Source organism: Magallana gigas, chromosome 5, assembly GCF_963853765.1.
Source record: "Magallana gigas chromosome 5, xbMagGiga1.1, whole genome shotgun sequence".
Lineage (NCBI taxonomy): Eukaryota > Metazoa > Mollusca > Bivalvia > Ostreida > Ostreidae > Magallana > Magallana gigas.
The window spans coordinates 4,397,729-4,408,454 of record NC_088857.1 but is presented as its reverse complement, the minus strand read 5'-3'; the positions used below and the strand labels follow the sequence as shown (position 1 = coordinate 4,408,454).

The 10,726-nt window shown below is 32.5% G+C and overlaps 2 long non-coding RNA genes across 2 annotated transcripts; both read right to left on the bottom strand.

The window, feature by feature from the left end:
* Window positions 1-238: 238 nt before the first annotated feature.
* LOC105347993 (uncharacterized) lies at window positions 239-1,397 on the bottom strand. Its single transcript, XR_004596194.2, has 3 exons — window positions 970-1,397; window positions 547-601; window positions 239-307 (listed from the first exon to the last, which is right to left on the bottom strand). It is a non-coding gene; the product is annotated as an uncharacterized lncRNA (long non-coding RNA).
* A 3,964-nt stretch (window positions 1,398-5,361) lies between these two features.
* LOC136275705 (uncharacterized) lies at window positions 5,362-7,212 on the bottom strand. Its single transcript, XR_010714217.1, has 3 exons — window positions 5,775-7,212; window positions 5,583-5,642; window positions 5,362-5,494 (listed from the first exon to the last, which is right to left on the bottom strand). It is a non-coding gene; the product is annotated as an uncharacterized lncRNA (long non-coding RNA).
* Window positions 7,213-10,726: the final 3,514 nt, after the last annotated feature.

Sequence of the window (10,726 nt, the reverse complement as noted above, 5' to 3'; positions counted from 1 at the left end):
ATTATTTTCGTTTCTTGCTTTTTATCAGCAGAAGAAAGAGCCTCTATAAATGATGGGTCATCAAAGTTCCATTTGACACTCTTCTTCTCAACTTTTTTTTCAAGTCAATAGAAAAGCACAAGTTTCAAAAAAAGTTGTACATACATTTACTATGTTATGATGTTATCTTTAACTCTTAATTGTTGGATGTGAAGTTCAGTGTGGGTGTGCGTGTGTGTGTGTGATGTATGTATCTTACCTTTCAATTTCTTTTTCACAGCTCAGAGGGATGTTGGAGTCTGATTGGTGGTGTAATGCTACCTCTAACCTGTAATTACTGATTTATTTTAGGTTAATTGTCAGGGGCATGTAAACTACAAGTAATTATATTGTGATTGTCATTTATAATATATATTTTCTGTGTAATTGTAGAGTGAAGAGCCACTGGATACAATGTGGAAAAGAAATACTTTGAGGAAAATTTGTATGCAAGGGAAAATCTAGATGATACAGTGCGAAGAATTACTAAAGACATGCAGGTTTGTGATATGTTGTATAACTCTATACTTTAGGTTTTTTAACTGCATTTGTGACACCACATAATCTTCTTGCCAAGTGTATCCTGTAAATAGAAAATTAAATCCACTTAAATTTATTTGCATAAAATGTTAAATGGTGTTGTTTCAGCGATATTCAATGGATTATTCTTTATTTTAAGATTTTTGAAAGTGGTCAGCTATTTCAATCTGATTTTTGTTAATTGATTGTCCTTGTCATATTAAAAAAACACATTTAGATTATGGTTTTGCATCAAGTAAAAATTGAATTTGTTTGATTTTTTCAGTATATAAAAAAAATGTTTGATTATCAATTATCAATGAGCAAGGAAAAAAAAGCTACAACTGTGCCTTCCTACCATGAAAAATTTGGGCTGAAGGAAATCAAACATTTAAATTATTAATGTATTAAAGTTGGCCTAACTAAACTAACTTGAATCTTTTTCTTCTTGGTTTTGCTCTGCATTTTTCTCCTCATTACACCATTCTTCTAACCTGGTATTAGTTACTTCTACAAAAAAATATTGGTTTGTTCATATCGCAGTATCTTTATTCTGATTTACTAATCAACAATGTTAATTTACTGTGAGGACAATCAGAAAGTCAAATTGTAATCAAAGCCAATGTAGTTTAAATAAACTGGCACCGATGGATAAAAAATCATTTTATGCAGTGCAAATTTCAACAACTACCTGGAAAAGGTGCAAGAATCTGTGTCAGGAGATTTGACTTTCTTCTAATATATTTTTGGCTCTTAAATTCTTTCTGATGATAGTTTCACCTTTTAGAAGACAACTTCAATAATTTAATTTTGGAAATGACATTGCACAGAGTTTTTACACACACACACACATACACACACACACACACACATACGTGTATGACGTGGCAACTGAACACCTTAACTTCCCACATGCAAATGGACACTTCTTGAAAAATGGAGTGAGAGGGAAGAAATGTTCATTTTTTCACTAGAAATAACAACTAATAATGGTATTAGACCTAATATGTATCAAAAAAGGTTTATTTCAATCCTTGATTTTTCACATACCAAATGAACACTTAACTCATACACAACCAAGCGAACACTTTCATTTACACACATTGAACACTTCTAAGCACACAGTCAACTGAGCACGTCTGGCACACACAGTCATTTCAACACGTATAATACACACAGCCAACTAAGCACATTTTGCACACACAGTATCAACTGAACACTTCTAAAGCACACAGTCAACTCAGCACGTCTGGCACAGACAGTCATTTCAACACGTACAACACACACAGTCAACTGAGCACGCCTGACACACACTGACATCTGAACACATTTAGCACACACAGTCAAATAATCACTTTCTTTCGAAGACTAATGAATATTACAGGTATCTGCGGCTGAAATCCATCTTTTTAAAAAATATATTTTCTGACCTTGACCTTTTGACTTAAAAAACAATAGGGGTCTTCTTATAATTTCAATGAAATGCTCAGAGAATCTTTAATATAATTCCTGGAAATGAGTGTTCCAACAAACAGAATGACAGTCGAATGGAAAGAAAAATGAATGAAACCATTGAAATTGCAATGTTGCAGCATGCTGTCAAAAAAGGTAACGTTATGGGGTATATAAAATCCTCTAAACAGCTTGACAGGGTGGGGTGTTCGACTATGAACAATGCCTTTTCATACATACTGTAGATACCTAAACTTTCTATTTTATACTTTAGGGGAGTCATGCTTAATAATGCTCATGCCAATAAAAAGTAACTTACAGTATAGGTAACATATATTTATTTATATTTATTATGCAATTTTGGGACATTCAAATGATGCATACATTTCCACAACAAAATTTAATTTTTGAATGACCAAGTTCTGAGGTACAAAGTAATACATTTCATGCATATACTGTGTACAATATATAGTCTATATACTTTGACTTCGCTTTACACCAATTCCTCAGTTATGTCCACTCTGGGAGCTAACAATAAAGGTCAAACTCTGAAGCTTGATCTTTGATTTTCTTGAATATTACATGCATTTGCAAAGAAGATTATAAGAATCTTCGTATTACAGTCCTTAATTTTTTAAATATCATGAGATATTCCATTATACAACTTTTTATACATGTAATTATACTTAACAAAAAAAATTATACCATAGGTAAAAATTGTACATTTTGTCTCTCTCTCTGCATCAAATTATCTATTTTTTCAAATTAGTTCAATGAACATTTATAAATCTTATATATCTTCAACATCAAAACTTGTAATATTAACATGTACATTATTGACTCTTTATTCCACTGCAATTCAAGAACCATTTTATTTCATCAAAGCATTAGCATATAAATCGGACAAAGAATGAGGTTTGATAACATATAAAATAGTGATGTAAAATAATACATACATGTAACATAAATGAGGAAAGTTAACATTTTTACATGTATATTTACATGTAATGTGAGATAATTATAAACCCATTCAAAAGTGGTATTAAGAGACATCCTACAAAAATTTTATTAATCTCCAAAACAATATAGTTACATTGCTAGTTTTCCCATGTATCATCTAATGGAAATCTAATAAGAAAATTTTAATCAAGTTAATCCATCAATTTCAGTTCTACGTAAAAAGAGACACAGGTTGACAATATACTATGGTACATTAACTTTCATCAATATAAACAGCTTCTATAGAAACATGTATTTTCCTCGGAAAGGGAAAAAAACATTTCTGATAATTCCCCAATGACAAATTTTCACATTGAAAGTGCTGATCAATTTATCAACCTGCACAAAAATACAAGCAATGGGAATAAATTTCTATGTCTCAGCATATGTCTTAAATAGTGTCTTATATCTCACTGATATCTGAATTTACCAAAAAAATATGTCTAAAAATGATGCTAAAATGTCAGAAGTGCAATACCTTATTCTGACATTTTGAAAATTGAACATTTTTTTTAAGATCTGTGAATAAAAATTAATAGTTTATGTTGAAAATAAAGACTTCCCAGCTGATATTCAAAGTATTATGCTTTAAATGTAGACTGTAGGAACTTTTTTTGACCAAGCCGTGGTTATATCTTGTCAGGAGTTCAACAGAAACAAGAGTCCCATGGGCCACATCGCTCAAGGGGGGTTGGGGGTGTTATGATTTGAATTAACTTGAATCTACACTAACTAAGAAGTGGTTCTTGAGAAGATTTTTAAAACATGATACCAAATTTTTACTATTTCTTAAGTATCTCCTCTTGAAAGAGGGTGTGGCCCTTCACTTGAACAAAATTGAATCCCCTTTACAAAGGATGCTTTGTGGCAGGTTTGGTTGAAATTGGCCCAGTGGTTTTAAAGAAGAAGTTGAAAATGTGAAAAGTTTAAACAGACAGACACTGGACAAAATGTGATCAGAAAAGCTCACTAGAACTTTCAGCTCAGGTGAGTTAAAAATGTAGTGTGGCCAAAAAAACATCAATATTAAAAATCTGAAAGACATTCAAATCAAAAAAGAATTTTTGAAGTGTAAAACAACCTAATTTTTTTTTTTTTAGAAAATAATGACACAAAGAACAGTTTTACCCAATAGATTTATCAATTAGAGGGTTTGTGTGTGTTTCAGATATATATCTGTACAGTCAATATTTTTTACTTCCCCCTATGATACCTGTTTTCTCTTCTTAGAAGAAATCATATTTTTCACAGCAAATTTTATTTTACTCCAGTGAATTTTTTTCAAAGATGGCTCTTTTTGTTGAGCATTCTAACAATCTATTTGACCTGGAGTTTTGTTTCTTCTAATGAACGAACTGAACTGCTTCTCTAACGCCCTCTTCTCTTCCCCTCGGCTGTCCATACATGTCTTTCAACTACAATGACAGAACCAGCATGACATCAAAGTAAAGAAAGATAAATTAATGAAACTGTCTTCATACTTTTATGTCTTGATTTTTTAAGTCACTAGATAATTTAAATTCAAAGGCCTGATAGGCCTATCGCATTGAATGCAGGGCATATTAAGTTGCCATAACACCTCAAATTTTTGATTGGTGGCTTCAATTTCTCTAGAAGTCGCCAAATTGGCGACTATTTTAAACTGACTTGACTATCACCAAATTCTGGAACTACAAACATTTTCACCATTTTTTTTTTGTACCTGAAGAGGTGAAAAGAAGTTAAAAAGCTGTACATATATTGAGTTTCCTTTGTCCCCTTTATTAGTTTTTTCAGTCACACAAATGCAAATGAAAATTCACTTTGCATCAGTGCACACAGAGCTCATGTAGACCAGATAATACAATAGCTGCCCCAGGTAATTGTTGGCTCCACAAAATTGACAGTTGTGAAATGCTGCATTAGCCGAGGGTCATGAATTGAACAAACTTGAATCTACACTATGTAATGACAGGTTTCACAAAAGTTTCTTTCTGGCCCAATGGTTCTTCTTTAAAAGATTTTTGAAAGATGACACCAATTTTTCACCAATTCTTAATGATCACCCCTTGCAAGAGGGCATGGTCCTTTATTTGAACAAACTTGAATCCCTTTATCCCAGAATGCTTTATGGCATTAAGTTTGGTTGAAATTGGCCCAGTGGTTCTTGCGAAGTTGAAAATGTGTAAAGTTTACAGGACAAAATGTTATCAGCAAAGCCCACTTGTCAATGAGCTTTTGGCTTATGTGAGCTAAAAACGTGAAGGAAAATGAAACAACTCACCAAATTTAAATTTCAACAATGAATTACTGTTCTTTGTGGTATTTTTAAATCAAGGAGTGGGTTGGTATGATTGTTAATAATGTAGAATGTAACCATGCAAGGTATGTATTTCCAAATGATTTACTGTCATATTAGCTGTCTTTTTCTTCCTTTTGATATTCTCCATGTCATAGTTATGTTCTTCGTCACCCTGTTCATTCCTATCCAAATGCTCGTGCTCTGATGTATATTGTCCAGATGTAGCTACATGAATTAAGAATATGAGCTTTCAGTGTACAAAATGATTTCTCTCTCAATAGTCATTTAAAATGAAATTCAATTACAAAATTACCTGGCATTTCACAGAAATTTTCCTCCTCCTCGGCATCCAATTCATCTTCATGAACTTCATCTTGAATTAACAAAGATTGACAATGGGTTACTATGGGTTTTTTGTTTCCTTTTGCAAAGAAATTGCATTTTTATTCAATACAAATTTACAGTAATAAGCTTTCAACATGTAGATAACTATAAAAATTATTACCTGTCTGGCTAAATTATATGTCATCAAAATCTTTGCCTTTGTATTTGGACATATTCCCAGTGTTAATAAGGTGCATTATTTTAGTGACTTTCGCAAGTTCTACAGTATTTTCTGGTAGTCGATAGAATTGGCGATGGATTCTGATATCGTGTCCCATAAATTTAGCCAATACATCCAGATTTGTTTCCGAGAGTCCTAAAATTTGAGTCATTGTTGCTAAGTGCTTTCTTAACTTTGTGGAAGTAAGAGTTTCTGGGCATTTAGCTCCACAGGCCTTTGAAAATTTTCGTAGACAATCACTTCCCCTGTACTCCCACTCGTCCTTATACAACTGAAGAAAACGATCTGTTTCTCTTAGTTTTTCATCATTTCCCTCAATTAGAGCTTGTGCTCGAAGGATCTGTGCACATTTGGTAAGACTGTGTCCGATCTTTAGTGACAAGGATGGTACATTAACTGTATTGTTTCCATACCCTGCAACAACCATGATTCCCTGGATAAGCTGTTCCCAATTCTTTGGCTTGATTATTTCTACCAAACTTCTAATACCATATTGATCCTTCATGACTATCAGAAGTCTACCAAGTTCTCGTAGTCTCTGAGAAACATACTGAAACTGATGATCATTGCAGCCAACTTTCTCGAATAGTCTGTATCCAAAAGACAATATCAAGTCGTCAGTCTGTAAAATTGATTTTACATCATCATCCCTCATTTTGATAAGCGCTTTTTCATAAAATAATTTCTTCTCTCCCACAATCGGCAGTAAGAGTTTTCCACTTTGGACAGCATTTTTGTTGGAAACACTTGGACTTTTAAAGGGACATCTGTTTTGATGCTTCCACAAGTCCTCTTTTTTGTATGTACCAAAACAGAATTGGCATGGGATATACAACTTTGCTTCTTTTTGCTCATCTTCTCTTGGTCTGTACTTTGGTACTATCATTCCTGATCCTTCTTTGATAACTTCGTAATTATGTTCATAATTCCCCCGATTCACAAGTTTAGTCCAAAGTTGTTTCCTTTTAAGTGATCTTTTCGGAAATGACAATATCCTAGCCACTTCACTTTCTCTGTAATGACATTCAGTATAATGCCTGGAAATTCTTGTATTGTATTTGCCGCAAAATAGACAACAGTTCAGTTTATTATTTCTTGTCTTTTCTCTTACTATCTTCGTAGCTTGCAAAACAACACCCTTTTTCACTTTGGATTCTTGTAAATCAACATAATCAATAACAGATGACATCACTGATGTTTCTAAATCTACTTCTGGACTATCATCTGAATCACGGATGTAATCATCCTGTTTTTCTTCATCTGGTTCCCAATCTCTATCTTCTATATTACTGATTTCACTACACAAGTCTGAATCTTCACTCTCATCATTCCTAGTCAATACTGCACTAACAGTCCAACATCTTCTTCTTGGATGAAAATCTACCTTTAAAAAAACAACAAAAATAAATAAAATCAAAAACCTGAAAGGCTTCAGTAGCATCGCACATGTTAAGCAAGAAGTCTGTGAACTACTATTCACTAGTAGTACCCCCGCTACATGTATGTTGACATGTGAATATAAGCTCTTATAAATCCCATCATATGGCATTTCTAAACAAAGATTGTATATAAATTTTAAGCACATGCAATGATCAATTGCTGAGAAAACTGCAGCGAAAATTTGGTACGGACAGACACCCAGATAAACAGGAAGTTGACATCAGATATCAAGTTACATACTTTATGGGCAGTCTTCTTTAAAGGTAATTCAGTTTGTGGATCACTGTTCTCAGCATTATTGCCAACATGAAGATTACTTTTCCCAACAAATTTCATATAAAAATTTCCTAAACATTTGTAAATAAAAGTTGTGAGGGGTATAAAGCGTTTTTATCTGTATTCCGTCAGTCAGTCCTATTTTTTTTTTTAATGACAAATCCTTGTTAACTTCAGCATGGAATTTTGAAAACTTTGTATAGGTCAATAGGACACAATGTATAGATGTTCATATTACAGTAAAACTCATTTAGCATGAACACAGATATAGCAAATTTTTTACAGTCCTGGCACAACTTTTAACAAAACTTTGCAAAATTGTTCTTTTATAACGAATTCAGATATAATGAATTTACAGATATTGCAAACTGATATTATGTCAAGTATAGGTGAAAATTGACATTTTTAAACTTTTATAAAAATATCTTTATAATTACTTTAATTAGTATGCACTACAATTTTACTTGATACTGTAATTTCCTTATAATACGCGAGTACTTAATTTGGCGATTCCTCTGTTAGACTTAATCCAGGGATGTATATTTTGCTAAAACAGCGTCAGTTTCACATAGAAGAGCAACGGTTTAGACAGTATGAATATTGATAGAAGAAAGAAAGTCAATGTTTGACTTGTTTCGATAAGCATACGAGATAGTAACATCCCACTGAAAGTCAAAGCTGCTGTTATAACGGTTCTATTTAAGACACAATGTGTAGATGTGCATATTATCAGAGCAAATATTCTTTCATTATTCATGAAAGTTGGATCTTTTGGAACATTTAATTTTGGTCCAATACATTGTATTAATACATGTATTGAATATGATAATGAACATTTTGAGAGCGGGATTTCTCTTTATCATCTGCAACGATTTTGTTGAAACTTTGCACATATTTAGGACAAATTTATTGGTGTGCACATATACTTCTAGGAAATTTTGAGTCCCATTATTTTCTTGGGAATTTCACCCAGGCAGCCCTTTGAAATTTAAACTTAAGTGGTTGACAAAGGAATAGATGTGCATAATTGCAGGAAGTGCTAGTGACAATTTATGAGTTATTCCTTTATCAAATTATTGAATATTTAATGCATAACCTGTCATTATAAGTATCATTGTCAAGCAATAGCAGAGTTTGGATTACGTAAGCTTGTTCACTCTTTCTTTCATTTAAAAGGTTTAAGACAATATGATCTTTTTTTTTTGCAAGTGTTGAATTACAAATAAATTTCCAAGTTTGTAAATATTTACTGTTATTTTTTTTCCTTTACAGGTTTTGTCTGCTGGCTAGCCATGAAATCATCTACAGCATCCTGATTAAGGAAAAATTTCTCTTTATGCTTCAGCTGGTCCCATGATTTCCCACTTGAAAATTTTCTTAATAACTGGAAATAAGCGTCCATAGACAAGACCTTTGTGTCTATCTGAGAAGTCAAATTACATTTTACACAGAACAATTGATATAACTTGAAGAAAATTGGCAAAACTTGGGGAGAAGCAAAGCTTATCACTAAAAACAGAAGTAAATGGAAAGCAACTGTTGCCGCCATATTTTATCCTATGGGACGCTGTGGATTAAGAAAGTCATTGATGTAAGTATTTTTGATGATGTTTATTTATTAAAGCTGCTTGGTCGGATTTTATATCAAATTTAATGCACGCTTTTAAACGATGGTTATGTTAAGAATATGTATAATACATAATAGATTTTGCAGTAGTTTTCCCAGTCAATTAAGCCAAATTTCAATGAAGAAAAAAACGTACAAAATTTGCTTACAAAACAAACGACAGAAAAGGGTACCACGTTATTTCGCCTCATATTAAAGTTCACCCCTGACGATGAGACGGGATGGATGTATTACGACTTTGACATCGCGTTAAGTAAATTAAGGTCGAAATGAACAGACAAATTACAAATAAACATGTGTACGCTTTGTTCGATAATATTTCTGAAGTTTGCTTTCTTTACAATCGATGCATAGCATGCTGGTTGAATAACCCCAATTATTCGGGGGACGAAACCAAACGGTTTCCTTTTCTGTAAACATTCCAGTGATACATTTTGGTTTGTTATTTTGTTTGCCCAAAAGAAATTATTTTTATTTACTTTGAATATTTCTAACTTTGAAAGGAGACTGATTCTGCTAGTTTAAATAGGAGAAAGTCCATAACTTTCTAAGATAATTGGTTTCTATAGAAAAGAAAATTAATATTGTAATAACAAGAAAAAATCGGACCAAGCAGCTTTAAATTTTATCGATTATGTTGTAGATGGACACATTAAATCCATTAACTAACTTATAATTAAACTTGCATTTAATGCTCATATTTATGTTTATTGTAAATTATTGTTAATTTGTTTGAAATATCTTTGTGTCGTTGCCTTAAATTGACTTCATTGCATGAGCAGAACCGCGGGGGTTACTTTTTCTAGAGATACATGTAAAATAGATATGTTTCGACGATTATTTACTTGTTTTCATAAGGTAATGCGCATGATCAGGTTTTACATGACTAGCTGTTATTGAACAATATAAACATTACAGATTTCCTATGAAAACATGGAGAAAAATATACATTGAATGTAAATATATCTCATTGAATCACATGCTTATCTCAATATACCATTGATATCGCTCATGGCATAATTTTTTTTATATTACGTACACTGTGTGTTCCTGTGCCACATGACGTCAAAATAAACTTTATTTAGCTTAATTTAGGTGATGATTGACGTAGAATGTAAGATGCATGGTGGTGATGTCCGTGAAGCCTTCTCCCTATTAGTATTGTGTTTTAAATTTCCTCATCTTAAATAGTGAAATAAGTGCTTATTAATTTTGTTGGTTACCTGAGTCACTCAGGTGACCTATTGCCATTGGTCATTGTCCATTGTGCGTTGTTTGTTAACAATTCTACATTTGAAAACTCATCTTGAAAACTACAAGGCCAATTGTTACCATTCTTAGCTCACCTGAACTGAATGTTCAAGTAAGTTTCTTCTGATCAGTCGTTGTCCGTCTGTCTGTAAACTTTTCTTTTCTAAAACCACTGGGCCAAACTTGGTACAAAGTACTCTTATGGAAAGGGGATTTTAAATTGTGAAAATAAATGGTTAAACCCTTTTTGAATTGGAGATATATGTGAAACAGTGAGTATAGGATGTGTGTTTTTAAT